Raw genomic sequence first — 23,949 nt, forward strand, 5'->3', positions numbered from 1 at the left:
AGGCCTAAAGTGGTGCAAGCCCCCAATTTTGAAACTACTCCCCCAGTTCTGCAGTAGTCCATCTATTATGTCTTTCACAATAAGTATGATAGAGTACCTTTAACACTAATAGAGCGGCTGTGATTCATACTGGTTTCAGTTCATTTAACACTGACACGTCTTTTGCTTTATAACTGCAATATGTGTGTCTGGTTCTGTATGTTATCTGTATGGCCGTGCAATGTTCTAGAAGCTCGAAATAGCTAACTCAGCTGGGAGCAGCAATACACAATTCCCAGGGATGCGACTGGATGATCTGCTAGGAAGGTCTTTGATTAAAAATAAATAGATCTGAAAAAAAAAAACTGGAGCGAGAATGAGCCAGTTTGTGTTCTGGACATCTTCTGCTTCATCTACGCTTTCATGTGGCGCGTGATGAGATGCTGCCCAGACTTTGATATCAGTAAGCTCAGCTGACAGAGTGCAGAATGCACGAGGGGCAACGGAGGCAGTGACAGCTGGTCTCACCATGGCTTCCATGCTGTCTGTGTGAAAACCCTACAGCACATGCCCTGGAGAAAAGCAGCGCGTATCTCTGAGATACTGCGCCTTCTGGCTTCGCACGCTTAAATAAACGGGGTCTGCAAAAACATCTATTTACTCAAAACCCTAGTTAGATGGTGATTGGCTACATTGTGGAGGAACAAATAGCAATTAATTTGACCTCGATGAACACAGGACTGCTGTATTACAAAAAGGGGGCGTCAAATGTGGTTGTTATATGGACTTGAAGATGCAATCAAATCAAAGAGGAGTACTGCATACTCAGGTTAAGGCAAAGTTTATAGTAGGCAAAAAGTAAACAGTCAAATAATATCGAATCCTTCAGTTTATTTCTGCCAAGCCTCATCAGTCCCACCCACAAGGTGCAGAATTTAAAAACAGCAGAGGGGCGGATAGATTCCTGCCCCACACAGGGGCATGGGCACATCTCATTGGCACTCCCAGATTGGGAGGATCTCGGGGCTGTGGGACGCCAGCAGGACTCTCACACATCACTGTCTATGAGTATCCCAGCATGCCACGGTGCAGGCAGGGGAGGGGCATTCTGCTCCACCACGCTCGCGTTTCCCTTATAGGAAACCCAGCAGGTCTGTAAACAGAGACCAGGCAAGGCTCAAACAAGAAAGTGAGACTGTCTGAGAATTCAAAGTGCATGCAGCACGAACGAGTTGGCAGCAATGACCTGCTGGTAGAAGCTGTAAATTCTGTGGCAGAGTGAAATTCAAATCTCACCCGTATCTCTTCCTTTCATTTCCTGCCTTCCCTTCTGCTGACCCCTGTCTCCACAGGCTTCTTTACTATTCTGGATCTTCACACACCTGTAGTCTTTGGAGTCTCACAGCTTCTGTTTCAAAATGAGCTTAGGGAGAGAAATATTGTTTTTTTTTATACATGTCCTTTTCCTGGCTTTGATATACCTCCTCAGTCCCCAACAGATTGTGCTGCTGGGCCTGAGTTTTCAGCATGTGAACTGGGCCCCAGAGAGCAAAGAGGCCCCAAACGCCCATGATAATTTTTGAAAAATGTTAATGGTAAGATTTTATTTAGTAAAAGTTGCCCTCAAAGCAGCTATGAATTTGCCACTCACGGCTACATTGCGACATATCCGGGTACTTTCCTGAACATGACGATGTTCTTGACAAATGCAGATACTGTTTCATTTATTTTCACATCTATCAGCAGTACCTAGCTACCTAGGCAGCTCACAGAATGTAATTAAAATAACTAAACATCACAATATTCTGATATAGGGAGACTCCATTTTAGGCTAGCCTGAAATAAACATAGCATTGACAGGCCTCCAAAAACTTCACTGCACAACTATCTACCTAGTTTGCACAAATGTTAGGCTAGCAGACATGAATATAGTTAAGAATATAGGTGCTACATCTAAACAAACCTTGCCAAGTCCAAATGACTTGCGTAACTCCTAGTGCTGCACTGCAGTGAGAATGTAAAGGCAATCAAGAAGTCTCCCTGGTGTCTGTGATCTAGGTCATTTGCAGGCCTGCTCGCGAGTAGGGGGACTGCTCACAGAACTGTATAAGAAATTTTAAAAAATTTAAATGAGGATAAAAAAATTACAGCGAGCCATGTAGCTTCTACATAGTTAACTAAATAGCTTGTCATTTTTCCTGCTTTCGTTCATCTGGTGTGGTAACACACTGTGTGTCCCCAGGTGTGTAAAACACATACCCCCCCGCAAAAGTACTGATTTCTTGTATTGACAGAACACACTGTCATATGGCTTGTCTCTCATTTGGTCTGTCTCTGCTGTTCATCAGGTTCATCAGCCTTATGGTTATTTACATAACTGAAACCAAGTTTCCCACGTGAAGTAACAGTAGCAATGTGTGGGTTACCAGCAAAATGTGCATGCCAGGCAAAACTGCAATTGAAGTAGGCTGTGAGGAGATAGCATTGATATATTTAATTAAAAGTACAGACTGGACTGATGGTATCATTTTGTAGTTCTTGTCTTTGCATTGTCCATTTCACAGCCAGAAATGAATTAAGTAGGCTAACAACTATAGATAGCAGATTCCGCAAAGTTAGCATTTGCAGGCTAATTCATAATGGGAAACACAATTGACCAATATTAGCAACCTTAGCACGTAGGCAGGAGAAGCTTGTAAAGCTCTTGGCAAGTTTATAACATCAGTGAAATTGTTTTCCATGAGTTAGCAAGCTAATGATGAAAGTTTCATGCTCAAATCTTTCTTTTGCTACCACCACTACATTAGACGAACTGTCAAGAGACCCAACCGTCACCAGTTTGCTTTGACCCACAAAATACGTCATCAGTGTTTACTGACACCAAAATGGTCTATTGCAGTCTCTTCATAATTGGAATGAATAAAGCAAGAAGGCATATTGCAATCGCTGTTATGGCACATTCTTCTCAAAATCATTACTTTTCCTCTTTCTTCATGGAAAATCAAGACATTCCGCTGCTTTGACAACCTCTTCATCAAGCACTGGCCCAGACTCTCTCTTTTTTTTCTTGTTATTATTCTATTACATTTTTATCATATTCACTATGCAAATTTAGTCCTATACAGTGCAGAACCTCCAATAGCTTTTGCTGTGCCTGCACAATTCTCCTCCTAATAATCTTTTGTGGTAGAATGTGTTTTGTGTAAGAACATTCTGGTTATGTTAGATACAATTGGCTAAAACGGGTTCATCTTCTTATGAAATTATTTCCCATAATCCTATTTTCCATTCCACTGCTATTTATTTTATTCAATCAACTCACATTATTCTTCTCTAGAGAACAAGCTTCTTCTCTACACACTTTCTATTTCCTTTTTCCAAACAAAATAAGAGTGTTGACACATGACTGTTTACCTGGGATAGTAGACTGAGTACTTAACAAAGATACTCAAATCTAAAAATATGGCTTTATCTAGTTATGATTCTACCAGAGGCACATCTTTGTTGAGCACATATTTTAACAAAAATCAAGACATTGACATAACAAAGATGACTTTGCTCAACTGATTTCAGATGAGAAAAAAAAAGAAGATAATAATGCATTAATTAAAAGGTGATCAATGATGGAAGCACAAAGAAATCCCAAGTTGCTTGGTTGGGAAAAGGCACTCATCACAAACATTTGGCTGTGTCCTATTGCTTTTATACCAGAAATTCCATGGTAACCGAATGAATATGTGCAAAACCAGGAATATGGACATGCACTTCATTACTCTGAATCAATTAAAGTTTAAAATGTGCCTCTGAGCACGCGAGCCTGGGCTATGTCATTAGCCAACTATGGCCAGGCCTCTGCAGCAGGTCACAACTCGCTTAGTCCCTGCAGGGTTCCTCAAGTGGGTTATGTGTAAGTTCCTTTGGATGTAACAAATCCTACAGGGTATCAATTATAGTTAGGAACACATAACCTCCAATCAGCTACCTCTATATAAGCAGTGATGTGACTTTCCAGGCCTTAAATGTCTCCAACCAGAGTCAGAGGGCTTCCATGTAATGATATCTCAATTTGCACTCATTGCTAGCATGAGAGAATGTTCCCAATAATAGAGGCATGTGGGGTCTGGATATCAGTATTTCCTGTTCAATCAGGAATATTTTGGCAAAATCCCATCCCTGAGTAGTGTGAAAAATTGTAGCTGGCTCAATTCTTTCAGCTGAAGGTCTGGGCACTTCAGTTATGACTCAGGAGCCAAAACTACTGATACAGCTTTTACATTTAGGCATTTAGCAGATGTTCTCATCCAGAGTCACCACCACGGCTTAGTATTTTACATACTATTTACTTAGGCAGTTGGATATTTTACTGTGAAGTAATTAAGGCTCAATGGCACAACAGCAGTGCCTCACCTGGGAGTCAAACCTGCAGCCTCTGGGTTACAAGCGCAGTGTCCTAACCACAGCACTGTTGCCTTAAATTGCGGAGAAAAAAAAACTGTCATTTTTTAAACAAAAACAGCCCCAAAAACCACCAAAAGAATTATTTTCTTCCTGGAGATTATTGGTTGTGAGATAAAGAACTAACAAAAATGCTTCAAACCAGGACTTGACATTAACTTTTTGGCTCTCAGCCATTGTGGCTGGTGGTTTTCCAAAGTCACTAGCCACTCAGCATTTTCACCGGCCAACCCCCTCCCCCCCAACAAAAAAAGTAATAAATGTACTGGAGACTGTAACTACATGCACTTTTGTGGACACAGCATTTTATTTGAACAGAAACTATTATAGCTATCTAAACCGAGTAAACTGTGTGTGTGTGTGTGTGTGTGTGGGAGAGAGTAATCACTAGTCTACACTTAACAAAAGTACAACAACAAAGTCAATCTTTAACAAAACATGCGCTTCATTTAGCTTACAAAATCTGTGCATTGCAGATCTTTGCCATGAATATTCTGCAAGTGTTAGTGCAAAGAACAAAGAGAACATGTATCCACAATTTTACACAATGGCGATAAAACATGTATAATTTTGTGATGCAAATACAAATGATTTTATTACTCGCCATTGAGGAGAACTGGCTATAACTGATCTTATTGAGCACTGTGTGAATATATTGAATAACATTATTGGCCATATCACATGAATATAGGCTATGCTGCTGCAATTAAAGAGTACTTATTGCTGATCAAGTCAAGTCATTGTATATTCTTTCTGACTCCAAACTGTTGCTATTTCTGAGCAAGTGTGAACATCTGCATGAACAAATAGATGCTCACATTGAGGGCATAAAGACTGTCATTATAAAGAGTTTATTTGGTGCAATGTTTTTTGTGGAGTTAAGTAAGGTTTAACTCAAATACTGATTGTTGTATCATTTGTGTATAGATGTTCTAATCTTGTGTTCTGATCACACCGGTGTGATCGTATGCTTCAGGGACCAAACTAGCCCATCCATGTGACCGTATGCTCCAAAGGGTATAATATACCCTGTCCTTCAATCTGATAAAGTTTGAGTAATACTTGATATTCTTAATATTGTAAAGATCCTAGACACAAATGTCTAGATTGGAGAAGCAGAATCAGAAATAAGAAAAGACACTTTGGCACGGCCCCGCTACTATAAACCAGGACTAAGGCACAAGCATAATTAATCATGGCAGTGGATAGTTAGAATAGTCTGAAAAACATCTAGTATTGGCAGAATGATGTGTGGTTTCTGTAAATATGCCTGTAATATCATACAAAGCAAAATCCTCTAACTGGTTCAATAGTGGGTGCCATTTTGAATCTCCGTTATGGATTTAAATGACCGTTGTTCCATAATTTCAAATGTATTAATAGATAACCAGGGCTTCCTGAAGCTTCAGTCAATTGAACATTTAAATTTACACTGACTCATACATTATCCCACAACATCATTTGTTGAATTATTGAACACCATAATACCAAGATTTAAAGACCCTGAAAAATGAAAATTATTTTAAATAATTATTTTATGCATAAAGAACCAATGAAAGCAAATACTTTGATAGCCTATGTAATTCAGCTGAGATTTAAAATGAGCTTTTTATTAGTTTATATATACTCTAAAAGCAACAGGTGGATTTTGTATGATCATTCATTTTGTTACGCAACTAACATGAGGCATTAACCAATCAGCGGTGCAACCATATCGTGCTCCGCCAATCACCTTGAAGTGAATATCCATACAGAACAGACGTTGTGTCAGACCTCCAGCTCTCACATTTAGAAATGGCATCCTTTAAATCAGTGGATTTCAAACTCAATCCTGGGGACCAACTTTGTATGCTAATAATAAATAAATATATAATATATAATATAATAAATAAATAATAATTAATTCCTAACAATGAGCTACATTTAATTGTTCTTAAATAGACACGTAAGGCCTTCTAAAGGTTGATTTACTTCCTTATGGTCACATTATGCCATAAATCTACATATGTATGCTGTGAGCAAATGTTCCATATTCATATCCCAGGACTTTTAATCAATCATGTCAACTAATGCTTCCATTTTTCATAATGTGAAATGTGTACATGATTCCTTTAGAAACAGCTTACTTTTTGTTTGGGTGACTGATAATTGAAGTCATTAAGGTCCTAATTTCTGAGTGTGGATCACTGAAGCTAAACCCTGTGTGAAAAGTGAAGAGTTCAATGACAGAACAAATGGTAATGAGTCAAACCTGCCTTATGCTGGAATGTGAAAGTACAAAACTATGTTGGAAATTAAATGTGTGTTTTCGAGAACCTTAATTAATCATGAAATGACTAATTAATTAATTAATTCTGTTTATAAATTGTACAAAATGCAAGAATCATATTTATCTATATCTTAATGAACACAGAATGGACAAAAAATGATTGCATGGGGTATTTAAGCATACCAAGTATAAACATACTGTAAATGTATAAGCTTTTTCAAGCAAAAAGTTGAGTGACCGATATCTATCATTTTTGGTGACAATTCCCAAAATTCATTCACTCATGAGACGAGTATTCAGAGGTTCATTCCATTAGTACTCCATAGGCACAGAGCAGACTGCTAGATATTGAAAAGAATAACCTGGCACAAAATTCTGAGTTTTTTATGGAACATTCCAGCAACCTCAAATAAATTTCCTGTCAGGTGTGTCTGACCAAGTTGAAGATGAGAAGGGTTGATTGCCAGTAAGAGAAGTTATCGCTTAGAGGAACATAATAACACTGTCTCTTCACAACCAATAAATTGTTCTACAGCATGCCAAGTACCAGTCGGGTTGACTATTATTCATAGAGAGGCTGAAGAAATTACTTTCAAGCAGTGTGGATGGACTGGCACCTTTTCAATTACAATTCATGTCCATATGAAGAGTTTTAAGCTTTTTTCTGGTGTTCTGATGAATTCTGTATGTTATTCACCGCTGGGATTATGTAAATGAAGAATTATTTATCTGAACATGAAGAGATAAGAATACTTAATTATGTAATGTGTTCAGAAAGCCATTTAAAAATACAGCAGCAATACAGCTTCTAGGTGTATGATTCCACACCCTGGGTCTGGGAGCACACTCTGCATATTTTTCCCCCAGCTGACCACTCAATTAATTAGGCCTGACTGATGCTACTGAACAGGAGGTTTTAATGAGTATCTCCTCGGATATTGGACTTGTTGGACAGTTGTTGGTTGTCTGAACTGTTTTTCTCTTAACTTAAATACACCCTGGCATGAAATTTCCTAAAGATAAATTCATTATTTGAGGAGGCCTGAGACAACTAATGATTTTTTTTAAAACAGAGATGGCTACTCCACAATCTTTAAGGTTGTGATATGAATAAAAATACATTGAAACAAGTGTACTCATCTTTCCTTTTTCCAGAGTCAAGTTGAAAATATTAATATTAGGCCTTTCTCAAATCTCACAACCCTTTCTTTTATAACTAATAAAAAGGTTCCACATGCACCATAAATAATATAATATATATATATAACTAATATATCATTATCAGAGCCAATAACAAGTCTGTTGAGACATATTGTGTCTGGCATATGCAGGAATAACAAATAAACTAATGTAATTGTTTCCCTCAACTGTCATCAGTATTTAGGGTGGATTATATCCAAAATGGCTCATACCTTTAGTACTATATGGGTATGGCAGTGTACTGGGATTCTTGCCCACCCAATATTGACCATTATAGGATAACCTATGTTACCACATAGCATTATCGATTGTTTTTCTTTTGCGGCAGAAAAACATTACTACATTACTAACATTCTGGAGAATAAAGTAATGTTATGCTCGCCAGCTAACGTTAGCTATATTTACACAAGATAAGTTCAGCTCATTGCTACATTAGCAAAATTATCGATAGCCAGACAGCAAGTAAATAGCCAGACAGCAAGTAAATTGGGAGATGAGGTTAACGGTAACGTTACAGTTTGGAGGCTTAATTCAATTACTAGCAGAATGTCATCTAGCCTGAACGGATGCTTACCGGAACAGGCCCATTCACCCGGTAAGCGTCCGTTCAGGCTAAACGTCATCACATTGTTTTTTTATCCTGCTATAGAAACTTACTTAAAGGAGTAACATAGTGGTTGAACGTGACACTTCCCAGTTGTCTTTAGGCAACAACAAAACAAATGTGCATAATTTTTTTTATTATTCAGTCATTTCAATGTACTTTAAAACGTATTTGTCTAAGACTAAATTTCCCACTATTAAAGTTCACTCAAACTGTCTGGGCGTGGTAATGAGAACGGTCAGTTAGCTATGATTGACAGACCGTGCCCCGTTACCATAGCTACCCCCATGATAAGCGCTCTTTTTGGGAGACTTTTCACAAGCTAGCTAGCTTAGCAGTATATCAAGTATCGATAGATAGCTAAGGTAAGGACGATGACTTATATCCAATTATAATTTTTGCTATCTAGCTAGCCAAGTTAAGATAAAAGCACAACTATAACGTCCTCATAAAAGCAAACTAGCTAGCTAACGTTATCGATAACATTGCCTTATGAAAGCAAACTACCTAGCTAGCTAACGTTAGCTAGCTAGCTAAATGAATATAACCAGAAATAATCTAATAGTCCTTAAAAGGCACTCTAATTTAAGTGAACCTAACGTTAGTCAAATATTTGCATTGTCTTGCCCGTAAGCCAGCGGCGCAAACTATGGGTCTCGAGTTATCCATGGGTTTACGGGGCGTGGAAAGGGGAGTGGTTGACTGTGTTCATGACGCATCAAGTTGACAACTTTCTCAACCGGTTGAAAATAGGACGATAAATTTAAAATGCATATTTCTCCAAAAATACAGAACGGACATATTTAATACTTCACTCATTGTGTTTCTTCAATGCCTCTTGTGCAAGTAGCACATAAAACCGAGAAAGTGTGAAAATCACCATGGTACTCCTTTAAGTGATTGTGTGTTGGCAAGAAAAAAATCATCAACCCTAGCTACTGTTGCGAGTAATGCACATGTTCACAGCATATGTTTGTTTGCTGATATTAAACAGTTCCATTTTCACTCCCCACTAATGTACCTGTTTGAACAGTTGCATGAAGCTTTCTGAAGTAGCAGGACTGCTGAATGTCCAGCTGCAACACTCACCCAGTAATACAGGGAATGTCTTCTGTGTGGGAAGCCAACGGATATTGAACAACATCAATAATATATGAGATACCCTGCCACTAATAGTGTAGGAGCTGTCAAACGACTATATACTTTAGTGTACTTTAGCTACATTTAATTTGAACTGCAGAGGATTGAGGGAAATGGATGTAGAGGGGTTTGCACATAGGCTTTCAATCCAAGTCATAAAGCAAAAGTGGGCTTAGCAACATATGAAAACAGGGTGCATCTAATGGTGACGATAAATAATTTGACTCATTTAAAATGGAGCCAAAATCTGTATTTATAGCCAGTCAAAACATGCTAATGAGACAGCCAAAACATCTCAAGCAGCTGTCCAAGTATTGAATTCCCTCCAGCTTCTGTCAGTTGTCTTCAACATCACAGGTTCGGTTTCAGGTTTTGTTCAGGCAGTCTTCTAGATTAGAAATTCTCTGTAGTCGCGTGTCAAGGATTTTGGCAGTCTCCATGAGCGCTGAGTTTGAACAAAGCTTTCCCAAGCATTCTTTGTTCCTGTGGAACTGACTTGTGTTGGGCCTTGTTGTCACCACCATTATCATCATCACTCTCTTTTTCATGGTTAGACTTAACCATATGTCATCTTTTTTGTGCCAGTAGATTTCTATCTAAAGTACTTATACTTATAGCTCCAGATGTTTCAAACACAAGCTCTTTATTTATGGTAATATGATTTTTTTAAAATGTTCTGCACTTTGTTCTGCCACATATTTTCTTTTTCCTCTGCAAGAAGCTACCTTGACCATATTCTGGATTCAGGCCCTGTTTGCTCTTTATTTTACTTCCAAATGAATGCAAACCTGAGTGTTCTTTTTTACCACATACTAGTGTTGTTGAAGAAGCACTTATATCAAATCTTGAGTGAATCAATGGTGCTGTGTTTGTGCTATGACCATAAAACTCGGGCCCATTGTTTTAATTTTTATATTAATCAATTTCACTCATCATTATTTTCTAAAGGTTATGCATAATGAAAAACAAAACTAAAGACAAAAGAAAAAATACTGTAGCAGTGCCTGACAGACAGTGGGCCCAGTTTTAACAGTTAGGATTAACAGTTACGCAAGCAAGCGAGTACATCTCTGTTCGATAACAGCGAATCCAGACATACGCACTGAAGATCCTTCAACGAAGTCTCGCCATGTATTTGGCAAGCCTGTGATATAACAGAATTAAATCTTCCTCGCATTTGTCCATAATTATTTTTTTTCGCAGATAATTTGGGTTAGCTTGATAGCTTTGTCTGTTTCGCTGGTGCATTTCACTCGGGACTTAGATTGCAGCACACATGGAACAGAGGGAGTGTCAGGGGGTGGGTGGGGCGGGGGAGAACCGGCACACTGAGACAGTTTGATTAACCAATAGGGAAGCAGAGGCTCCTCCCTTTTGCCCCGGAAAGTACATGCGTTCGTCCAGACTAATATATGAGCATTTATTGAATAAAAAACCAAAATATAGACATTTTTTGTTTAGTTTCTACCTACAATATCACAAAATCCATGTACAAGCAAATAAATAAATAAACCTGCTTCCCTGTCTTAAATTATCAAATTTGTCTGTAAAGAGCCACAAAAACAAATAGATATTTTGTTATCATAGGCAGTCTAGCCTTCAGGATAGGATCCTTTGTCTTATAATGACGAACTGAAGCACACACATTAGGCAAAGTATCTTTGGGGAATTTGGGAAATACAAGTACTTTGCCATCTCTGCTTTAAAGTTTGGATGGTGTCAGATTCTGTGGGATGGTGTTTTAATCTGTGCAGGTGTGAGCATGATGATGTCACCCAGAAATGTGAAAAGACTTCCACGGTAGCATACATCAGTGTATCCTTTGCTGGGAGGAGGCGAGGAGTTGATATTGGGATAGTGGAGGGAGTACACAAAGATCGGTTTCCAGGGCACGGAGGAAATGATGTGGTAGTGGAGAAAGGAGGCTACATTTTTTGAGTACTGGGACACAACCTAGGATTAATCCTAACATTAATCCATATGTGGGAAACCAGCTCTTAGACATGTAGTAGACAAGTAAGTCTTTTTTTTTCATCATGATTAAGGTTTACTTATTTTATGACACATACTATAATCATTGCCAGCCATTAAGCTATATAAGGGACAGTATTGTGCCCCAGGTCTAATGCAGAATGAAAACACAGCAAATACACAACTTATGCAAATCTTACATTTAAGACTAGGTCCCTATAAGCCAGAGATTTCACAGTGAGACCAGCCATTGCTGGAGTATCGCAATTAATGTTGCTGCTTTTTATTATGAGAGGTAATCTGAAAACTGTAGTATCTTAAGCCCACTGCTCCTATGAAGAAAGCACTGTGCCTGCATGGCTCTCCCAGTCTCAAGAACTGAATTTATCTCTTGCTGGACATTGGAAAAATCTGTGAAACGGCCATAGAGGAGACATGACAGATCTGGTTTTGGGACTGGGTTTCAAAGAGCATCTCAATTACTGCAGGCTTCACTTCTTTCTCCAACTGTAAACTGGGACTGACCTGGAGGCAGTTATTGGAAAGAGAAGCAATAAAATGTTTGTCCGGTCAAAACTGTTTGATCTTAAATGCAAAAAACATGTCTGCCCAAGTAAGTGTTCAAACCCAAAGGGAAGAAGAGTGAAGAAGTGTTGGTTGCAGACAAGATATGTGGCTAATCAAAATAAATTCACTGAGATAATGACACTCAGGTCAAAAATTCTAAAATTCTTTAGTTGCTCTGTGTAAGCAAACCTCACACTCAAAAAACCAAATGACCAACCGTAATGCTAAAGTTATCTTTAGTTATTATTCATATTTTAAAGAGAGCACAAATGTAAAGGCACTGAACCTGCTTTCTGCAAACTCACTCCATTGGTTTTCTCCAGAGGGAAATGAAAATACATATAAAATTCCTCACGAAGCAGACATTAGAGTAATGAACAAAGTCGTTTTCTTAAAATCACTTTTCAGATGATATCATAAAATTATTAAAGATGTGCATGCTGCCCAAGATGCCCCTGGACCACAGTGACTGTGCAGCTCTGCTGGTGGACTGCTGAGTAAAGGAAGCATTTTCTGTCTCCTGAGAATACTGAGAGGGTTGCAGCTGAGAAAGGATTACAGATGCAATGAGGCGTCCCATTTTCTGAGCATTTATTATTTATTTATTTATTTTATCAGGGAGGAAAATCTATGCACTTTTATTTAAGTAATTATGAAAACAGACAGCTGGAAACAATCGGTTAAAACATCAATATCCACTGTTATCAGCTAGTTTGATGTCTAAGAACTCAGTGCACAGTCACGCTTCTAGCATATTGGCAAATTTTGACAAATCTCACTGGGTCCCATCTGTTTATGGGTTTCATGAATCTGTTCTCGCTGTCATTCAGGATGCCCTGAATTACTGAATTACATGCTCAATGTCAATATTAGGACATCCTGAGGTAGGTAGTCTGAGGTATCGAATGAAGCTTTGTTACATTATTTGGCTCAATGCCCCTTGTCTGAAACAATTGCTCACCCTGTACGGCAACTCATTTATGAAATGTCCAGATTAACCGATTTAGTACGACATGCATGAGGTGAAGACTCTGATTTACAAAGGTGTTTGGGATGAGAACTGAAGTCATGATATGAGAAATGACAATGCTTGAGCTGGTGCCTTTTTGGCTGAGGTTTGAAGGCTGACAGCTAATACATGGGACTGTCCTAAAATGGACACCTATGAAGGCTGTCAGAAAAAAATCCAAAGTTTACTGACTCTTAATGCACATAAACAGCATCACCTCTGCAATGAATTCTTATATAGTCAGACACTAATATGAATTCTGTAGTCATTCACAGCTACAGAAGCTACATGATGTTTGGCAAATCTGGGCTTCTGTCTAACCAATATGCTCAGCCATAAAAGCATTACATTTTAGAGTATAGTCTAACTATCCAGCTGCCACTTGGACTTAGTTTAGTTTCCATAGCTACCATTTTTGTGTCAAACCCACCGTGATATCAATGACAAACTCAACTCATTTTTAGCCCTTGCTCACAAAGAAAACAAATCAAATTTGTGTGCATTAATGAGATAGAAAATGAGTAAGAAAGGGATGTGGAAGGGCATGTCTCATATTTAGTACAAACTTACACCTTTTGAATGACAGTTGCACTTTTTATAGAGCATGGTTTGCGAGTGTTTTTACATGTATTCATCACATTTAAAAAAACCTCAATCAAGCAACAATCATGGAGTGAATATTGATGAGGGGATCAGTGAGTCGTTCAGGTACAGTTAAATGTCAATAGCAGTTCTGTATCAACCAATCAACATGATCTGCTGACAAAATGCCATTGGGGGATAAATACAAGCAACATATATACTGTATTCAACTGATCCTATTCTATACAAGCTTAAGTGTAATGGATATCTTGGATGTGTAATATATACATGGATTTTCCATACTCTGAATGGGTCATGCTAATGATATAGCATTACAAAACAATGATGGGAAGGTAGTGTTATGGGACTGTTCTGAGGTAGTATCCATATCCCAGCATGTTACCTTATTTTTTCATACTTGGAATGCAAGACCCCAACCAGCACTAATTCTTCATATCAGCCGATTACTATGAATGTTTCAAGGCTAACACAGAAATGAGTCGGAGGAAGACACTCCACATGCATCTTAACCGGCAAATTTGTTAGGTGCCTGATCAACCAGCAAGGGCTGTTTCTGTGTGTTGAGACACTGTCTTTCTGTCTAACTGAAACCGTCATCCCTGGGAAATACTAGAGATTATTGTGCATTGCCCTGCGTGTCTGCTGCAGTCAAGTTACACACTGGCACTGTCCTGATAAAACCTGACTATGTGGGCCGGCCATGCACTAGAACAGTGCCTTAATAGGATTAGCCTGCCAGCAGCCCCCAATGAGATTCCTATTGAAATGCATTCTGGAGAAGAGTTATGTAATTGTAGTACATGATGAATACCAACTCATAACTCATCTTGAACCTTAAAGAGGTTCTCTTGTGTTAGAATTATTTCCATAGCATACAGACCTCATTCTACACTGAAATTTATAAATACAGCTCATCAATATCTTAACTCATCATTCATGGTATTCACTTTTGATCTTAAAACATGTATGGTCTTCCAGTACAAAAACGAAAATGATGAGAAGAAAAATTAGTGGAAAAAAAATCAACAAAGTACAAACTAAATTATGTTTATACTTTAGAGATGGGAAGCCAAATGTGCGCTGCTTTAGTAGAATAGCAGGGGCTCTTTAGTTCAACTCTGACAGTCATGGTACTATATCTTCCCAAACAATGAAATGTGAGCACCTCCTTCAGAAATACATGCATGCGTTCTCTGGCCGAATGACCAATAAATCAGTATCAGGTCGGAAATTGAAGTCCTGATGTGACGAATCAGTGATGCCTAATCTGAATGCAAATGCCTTGGACGGTGCCATTTTGCAGAGCTGTAGGAATGGAGGAGAGAGAGAGAGGGACCTGTTTGGAATTAATGAGTCTATATCAGAGCCCTGAAATGTAAAAAAAGAGAAAAAACAGAACTGCCTCATCTCATTTGAAAATTACGTTAAAGGGAGCTTGGCCAGCCTAACAAAGTGGAGTGTATTAAAGTCCCCCGGAACATTCTAAACACGGGAGCCATTTGGTCAGATCACTGCTTTAACCTCTCTTCAAAAAAAAAAAAGGAACACCTGAGCTTACAGTAAGCATTTTAAAATGGTTCCAAACAAGATACATCTCACACAGGTCAGAGTGTCATCTTTGCTTTCAGAGGGAGCATCTCCATGACATTTTTAAACAGCTGTATCCATGACCCACCTATTTAGCTTTCTTATCAGGTCTCTATGCTTATTGGGAGCAGCTGAAGGAACTTCACTAGGGATGTTTATCTGCTCTGGCTACACTGCTGTGGGCAGTGCCTAAATTCAACACAAAATACTACAAGCAGATATGAATGGATTGCACATAATACAGAAATAATGAGATTGTTTACCAATCAGAATCAAGGAATTAACAATTCCGTGGTATACGTAAGCAGTATTCATAATCAATTTAACCCCCCCATCCTCCTTATTATAAAGAATTGTGTTTTACGAGCATTTTAAATCCACAGAGATTACCCCGAATGAAGTCAACTCGCACCCCAATACATGTTTTGACCAGGAAACAAAGCTACTGTAATGGCTAACAGCCAAACAAGGCATAAGCTACTGCATATGTTCCGTTGGTATGACATTTGCTAAAAAGTTGAACTTGTTACTCATCATTCAGCACATCAGAACACTACCAAATACCAAGTTACTGATTTATTGTTTGGATTACTGTAACTCCAGTAACATTTAAATGGATAATTCTAGCAGGGATACTTGTAGCTTTTACTCCAAAAATTATTTGGTTTTTCCTTGTTACATTGTTACACTTGTTTGTTTTGTTTTATTGTCTTAAAACAGCAAGGATTGTTGGTGATTTCTTTGCAGGGAAGTTCACCTGCTTCAGAAATAAAGATCTGTCCTCGAGCCCAAGCACAGCCCAATTTTCAGGACACACCTTTTCCTATTTCTTTGATTTCTCCAAATTAAAGAGCTTTAAGGGATGTTTAATTGAATCCAAAACAAGTTAAGTCAGGTTTGATTGAACTGAGTGTGCCCTTAAACTGGCTAAGTGTGTCTGATTGAATCTAAGAGTGACTCTCTAAAAAGTACTGACTAGATACAATTGAATTGCATTTTGACATTGATTGAATTTTTTCTACAAAGTAACAAAAAGCAGCTGTAGCCTGCACGTCAGTGGGCATACATGCTTTCCTGTTCTCTCCTGTTCATAGAAGATGTGGCAGTAGACACCCTACATTCCAAATATGGAGTAAAAAAAGGAAAATGGGAGTCTCTGCTTTTAAAATACTGCGGCTTGCTCTATTTGAGAAAATTAAGATAAATCCATGAACATCTTGAGATGAACATATTAATATATTCACCTGAACATTCTGCGTACGGATAATTTTGCTGTCCTATTACATTAGCTAAGCAGTAAGCTACAACATTGGTTATGAATTTATCTGTGGTTATATGAGCTTCTGAAGCCGCCGGGAGAGGATATTTTCTATTTCCACTCACTCAGTACCGAGCATGAAAATCAACAAAGTCACAATGAGATGACTGTGACATACTGTATATAGTACTGTCAAAGCACCAAATCAGCCTTCTCACGGTCACTCGTTTTACGGTCCTTATGTTAAATCTAGCTATCCAGCTAGCTATGTTAGGTGGGGTAACTTTCCGTGAGTGTGTGGGGTTGAAGATAGAGGAGGAGACCTTTTATTGTAAACACAGGCTAAGAGATCCTGCTTAGTATGCCTTTATAGAAATGAATTCACTGCTTACCAAAACAATGCTTAACGTTAGTGCTGTTGGATGCTGGGAACTGAAGTGAAACCACTATGCTCTCATTTGTATTAAACCACGGTGTCTTACTATTACCTTGCAACAAAAAGAATTCAATAAATTCCCCCCAGTATATTTTTATAATGAGAAAACTTTATTGTTAAAATTATATCTTCTTGCTTATTGCTTTGTCATAATAATCAAGTAGTGTCTATTACATTTTAATGGTTTTAATTGGGTTAAAAACTTGAAAGAAATATTAAGAAGACAATGAATCGTCACTTCTCGGAATATAATCACAATTTGAATCCAGTTGCCTGGACCTTTAAATATATTAATGAGTATGCAAGGTAATTAATTTTGGTTTGGCGCTGGAAGAAGCTGCTTCAGGTATGTCTGTGCATGCATCACTAACCTATCAAGCAGAGACGCACACACCACTAACCTATTGAACAGGGATCACGATACACATCCCCCACTAAACCAGAGGAATACCAGAACACCCCAGTACCCAAGCATCCCTTACAACAAGTGGAAGCTGGTGTGCTGGCGGTTCAGTCAGCTGTAGTAAGCGTAGCATCCAAAAAGCAGCATAGGAAATGAGCAGCACCTGAGAGGTCTGAGTATCTTTTTTAAAAAGGTGCTCCATTAGTCATGTGTGCATGCAATAGATTGAGTATGAGAAGATGTAGTGATGTGTCTATGTTGAGTATGAGAACGTGCTTTGGGAGGCCGACCAATGGTCTACTGCAGCAAGAGTTTCCTGACCGAACTTGCTCTACGCATTTCATGTGCAACGCTCATATTTTTTTAACTAGAAAACTACAGAAAATGTAGAAAAATACAGCCAATAGCTTTACTATGTTTCTTGCACAACTGATAAAAAAATATCAGATGGAATTATCCCTTACAGATACTGTTAACACTGGGGGTGACATATTCTTAAGCACAACATAATTCAATTTTACAAGACTGAAACAATAACACAGTTACCAGAAGTGTGTTTGTATCACCAAATGGCAATTCATCAGAACAGCACTTGCATTAAACTTTAACACAAATAATTTGGAAATGGTACTAATAATGGAACAAATGCTAAAAATATAAGTTAAAAAATGTGAGGAGAGTTAGAGTATGTTGAAGTATTAGAACACATTTCAATTGGCAAAACATATTTAAGTAGACACTGCCGTCACTTGTCAGCTATGTGGAATTAGTTGGGTGCAATATTGATCCATGTTTTTCATAAAATGTTTATTTTTCTTACTTCACAAAAGATACTGTCTACTGGGGTGAGTCAGGGCACCCCTTTTCACCAAATCAAAATTTATTAAGCCCTCAAACTGAATGTTTCTAGTTTGCTTGAGGCAATAAGTCTCCTTAATGTATGAACGACAGAATCACAGAATGTTTTAGACCCTGAAAACAGTGAAGGCTTCATTTCCTCTGCTCAATTCCCCACTGTATCACCAAGATGCATGGGTCTTTACAGTCATCCTTCACAGCTCTTCTGAAAAACAGAACTTGCAAACATACTGCCTCTAACAAGCATGATATAAATCTTACATTGTTTACATTTATGGATATTTTGTTCCTGGTCACACCTCAGTGGATAAAAACATTTGCCAGAGAGCAACTTGGCAAGATAGCACCTAAACTATGGGCCACTACTCTGAATGCATTCTTCTTGTCTATTGCTCTTGAGACTACCTAAAAGGAACAGTCGTTTGCTTTTTCTGAAAAGAGTTAAATGTATTCACTGCAGTTGTGTACCTCTTTCCTTCGAGCTGTACTTTTTGGGGTTTTTTTGTTTGTTTTGTTTTCATTTTCGGTTATAGTTTTGTTTTTCTCCCCCTGATACCTGACACCAAGAGAAACGTGACTGTTTTGGAGTTCCATCCCCCAAGGCTGCATTTTTATTTCAATGGCCTTCTCTGACTCTGAACTTCACTTAAAATGAACAAAACAGGAGCTAGCAAGGAGTGTGACAAGAGAAATAAAAGTAAAAACTTTCATCAGCTTCTCTGACTCTGACTGGACTCTGAGATGACATTTGGATGGATTCAGGGTCAAATTTAGAAAGGATCTTTTCTTCTTCATCTCACAGGTGCATCAAATGTATTGTAACTCAGCAACCATGTATCAAAACAGCAGAAGCCCATCCATTGTGTGTTTTTTCTTTGACAAACTTAAGTGATTTACACATAGTGTAAAGCAGTCTATGTGAAATTGTGTGTCAACCATGAACCATTTCTATTGTACAGTAACCATTTTATATAATCTGAATAATTTACATTTTATAACATTTACAGCATGAGGCTTGGTGCTGTTTACCTTAAGAAATCCTATCCATCCTCCATGCTATAAAAACCCCCCAGTGTGGCCCAGATGCAGCAGTGAAACCTCTGAACTCTGAAGGATGTGGAAACTGCACATTCCACCAGATCCCAAACAGCAGCAACAATCATAAATGGTGCCAGAAATCACAAAAGCATGTTCATTGTGTCATATTCTACATAATTTCCTTGCATTAAGAACTCAGTTGATGTTTGAGAAATAAAAGCAGTATATAGCCCCTTTGAGTTCCCAGTGTTCGCTAGAACACCCTTCTTGCTGCTGGAGGCTTTCCTGTCATCTGTCTGTCTAGTACCATGGAAGTCTGTGCTGCACTAATTTGGAACTGTGACAAGTAGTGTCATCCTGAATTTTTTTTCCAGGTCAATAACTCACTTTAGAAAATATGTATATATATTTTTTAAAACATTCCTCTGCACGTTCTTACTGTGCTACAAATCACAGCATGAGCATATTTATCACAGTTCAGAAAATATTGCTTTGATATACAACATTTGACACCTTTGTCATAATAATTTGGTCTCGTGGAGATGACTTGGCAGAATGAAAATCAAGTGTAAAAAATATGAAAAGGACTTTGGAAGGAAACCTGTCAGATTTCACCAAATGAGCATTATAATTAAAGACTTCTTAACTAAAACTTTCTCAGTACATATTTGTGGGGCCTTGCAACAGCTCCGATGCTTCTTATGGTTTAATAAGCCTCATTGGTATGATTGCATCACCTACTGAGAACTGGGTCATTTGTCTTATCACTGAAGTTATATGAAGTTTGGTTGCACTCCCCAAGTGTATATTCTCAGGTATATGAATGTATGGAAGCTATGTTTTAGCAATGCACACATATAACTATATAAAATTTATCCAAGTGATGTTCTTCAGTACTGCAAGGCTGTGAAATTCTGGATGTAGCATGCAATTACAGCCAATGGTGAGCAACATAATTATTGCCTTATAACATGAAGGACAATATTATGCTTCATTTTATTTCCTCCATGAAAATAATGAATGGTTTTGGTCGGTCTAGGTGATAAACCTGGGTGATAAACCATAACAATAATTACCACATTAATTATGACATTTTTTTGAATGAAACTGCTATCATTGGCATATCTTTTCATCTTTTGTAATCATACCTGATGCAGTAGTTAACCTTTCAACTTAAGCCATGTGACATGCTTCCAGAACAAATCTATTTGGTGTTGACATGACAGTCTATCGTGTGGAAGCTGCTTTTTTTTAACGGAAAGTATTTGACATGGCCTCTGAAGTGTACAGGTTCACTACAACTCACGATAAACTTTGAATGACCATGTTACGGCAATGAGCGGCAATGATACCCTGAGCGGCAATGATACTCTGAAGGAGTTCCATTGTGCGTTTTGTTCATTCGCACACTGGGTGTTTTACCATCTGAATCTTTGGCGATTCCACTGAAGTGCTCTTGAGTGTTGCAGAAAAAGAATCCAGTGGACTGTGGTTCATTGATCCATAGTGAGTACTGAACTGTGGAATGGTTAGTGAATGCTGAAGCTATAAGGTTAAATGCCTGGGAGCTCTTGTGTTTAAGAAAGAAAGAAAGAAAGAAACTAGTAGAGGTGCTCTTAGTTCTGGGAAATTAGTCTAACCACCTTTTAGTGCAATTCACAGGCAATTTTCATTTTGCAGATGCATTTTTCTTTGTGTCTATGGTAATGTAGACCTTGGCAGAACTATAGATTGTGTATGCAGGGCATGCATGCCTGATATATGTTCACAATGTTAAAAATTCAGTAGTTGTCCGTCACTTCATGATCATTGTGCTAGATGAGTAGATGCTGGGAATCCGAATATACAACGGCACACATTTTACCTTATTGCATGCCTTACAGCATGCAGGACCATTACACAATACTTGTACTGGAGTGGTCACCGGGGATTCCATTTCATTTCATAGACGTTTTCAGACATGTAGTTGTAGGCCAGAATAGTGTTCACTGTTCTCGGCTAGAAATAGCTGTACAAAATAAGTATTGTACCTTACTGAACCCGTGTTTAGCAGTTGTCTACGACCATGAAATGCACTTTTTTGTACGTCGCTTTGGATAAAAGCGTCTGCCAAATGAATGTAATGTTGTACACGCTAACTGCAATTTCAGGTGATGTGCGCACATTTCCATTTAAATGCATTTGGAAACATTTTTTTAAAATGCCATACAAAAATTCAACAGAATGTATTTCACCAGCTTATACAAACATTTACTGAATTAAAGGGCTCTGATTAAGTATGGATCCCAAGTACAAGAGTGAATGCCTTTTCTTTTATTCCCCATCTCTGATTTAATATCCATGAGTAAGGCTAGCAACTACATGCCATTTATTATTATTTTATCCAAGTCAACAGCAGAGGGGAAATAAACAGTCAATTGGAGAGGGAAAAGTAGATTCCCAGTAGCTATAGGAGAGAATATGCTGACCTTGGTCTCAGCTCAGCCTGTCATAGGGCCTTCAACTGAAAGTGTAGTTTTTCAAACTACCAATTGCATCACTCTGAAAATAGTTGAACTACAGCCAAACTAGCTTGCAACCCTACAACTGCTCAACAATATACTTCAAACAGCTTTGTAAAAAAAAAGAAACATATACATCATTATAAAAAACACTTTTTAAAACAAACTATAGGCCTGTCTTACTTTGATTGCTACCATGGTGAACACAAATAACAACCTATGAGTTAACCTAAATGTGGTGAATTTTTCCCTTTCATATTCTACTGATGTATCAGAGAGCTGCCATTTGTAAACACTGGATCTGTTATTGCATTGGCTTGTTTAGTCATCCCAGCTATTAACTGGTGCAGTTGTCTTGTGAAAGCATATCATTATAGTCTGTCACTGTTTATGTTCAAAATGGTGCTGGAATATCCTTTTGAAACACTTTCAAGTTGAGTTCAATCCCTGTACAAAGAAGCCATGAGTCAGCCTACTCTAAACAGGCAGCTTCTCCAGGGTAGCTGGTATTAATACAGTCAGGAAAATCAGCAGACTACTCATCAGCTGTACTTACCAGTTTTTTTTTTTTAGAATGTATTGGATCTCGTTGTGATGTCACACCTTGTAATGATGTTTGCTTTCTTTTTTAAAATGTAGTTTTCGTGAATCAATATTAAACAATGTTACACTTCTTTTGGCTTTAAAACTGTACTGAATATGCCCCCCCCCCCCCCCCCCCCCAAAAAAAAGCAGCTGCATGTTCACTGAAAAAAACTCTGTAATGCTGGTTAATATTTATGCAGAACAAATAGTTTTTTGTTTTTTTCCAGCCATGCTGTCATGATGGTCAAAATAGCTCTGATTCAAAGCTTGCTGTGAGGGCTAGTTAATGTTCACTTTATTTCAGTGTGCCCATTAGATCTTTATCCATAATCTACTGGCAAGAACTGGTTGCAGTCTATTATGACTAAGTCATTTTGGGAATGAGAGGTTCACTAAGGTTGATTGTCTTTAGTCCTTAGTCTTACAAAACCAAGAACTGATCAGTGTCAAATCTAGATCTGATATCTGAATTGGTGAAAACTACCTTTAAATTTTGATTTTATAAAGCAAACACAAGTGCAACAATTAGGGATCAAAGTACAGAAATTCCATATAGGTGGTACGCATAGTCTCAAGAGAGACAGCAAGTACAGACTTAATCAATAAACAAATGCACACCAGCATGTAGACACGTGAATAGGCATTTTTCAGGGCACAGTGTCGGTGGAGATAATCCCTTTGTGTGGTGCTAAGACCTTCTTTCTTCCCAAACCACACATCTCCTATTAGCCTGAATATCACATTCTGAAAAGGTTTCACAGAGCCATCAAATATGTTGATACTGTGCAGTAAATCAAAGAAGAGACATGAAGGGGAGCTGCAATCCAGATTTGGGTCTGAAACCTCTTATAATGAAAGGGAGCCAGGATGTTTCCATACCTCCTATGCTTCTGTGCTAGCAGAGGCTACAATTATAGCACTAATAAGTAGATATTACGGCTGATGAGCAATTACTTAATTACCAGTGAAAACCTATCAAAAGATACAATGAATCAGGACATTAGGATGTTGCCATTGAAGCCTGATCTCCAAGTGTTTTTTTGGTAGTTTCAATATTAGTGGCGACATGGCGACATGGCTCAGGAGGTAAGAGCGATTGTCTGGCAGTCGGAGGGTTGCCGGTTCAAACCCCAGCCTGGGTGTGTCGAAGTGTCCTTGAGCAAGACACCTAACTCCTAACTGCTCTGGTGAATGAGAGGCATCAATTGTAAAGCGCTTTGGATAAAAGCGCTATATAAATGCAGTCCATTTACCATTAGTGTTGTAGCTTTTTGTAGTTTTTTATTAAATGAGGAGGTGTGGTAGTTCTTCCCAAGAGAAACAACCTGCAAATGACTTGCTGAGCCCAGTCACCTACAACCCCCATATAACTTCACGCTCCAATCAACTGAGTCAAGTAGCAGTTCTGTCAAAAGTCTATGACATGTTTGTTTATTGCAATGGGATTTCCTTACAATTAATGGAATGATGAATTATACTGCTGAAT

At 38.2% G+C, this 23,949-nt stretch overlaps 1 protein-coding gene across 2 annotated transcripts in view; it reads right to left on the reverse strand.

Annotated features, from left to right (window-relative positions):
* grm7 (glutamate metabotropic receptor 7) overlaps window positions 1–23,949 on the reverse strand; it is a 191,011-nt gene that overhangs the window by 145,688 nt on the left and 21,374 nt on the right. The window lies entirely within an intron of this gene.

Source organism: Anguilla rostrata, chromosome 13 (assembly GCF_018555375.3).
Source record: "Anguilla rostrata isolate EN2019 chromosome 13, ASM1855537v3, whole genome shotgun sequence".
In the NCBI taxonomy this organism is placed as follows: Eukaryota; Metazoa; Chordata; class Actinopteri; order Anguilliformes; family Anguillidae; genus Anguilla; species Anguilla rostrata.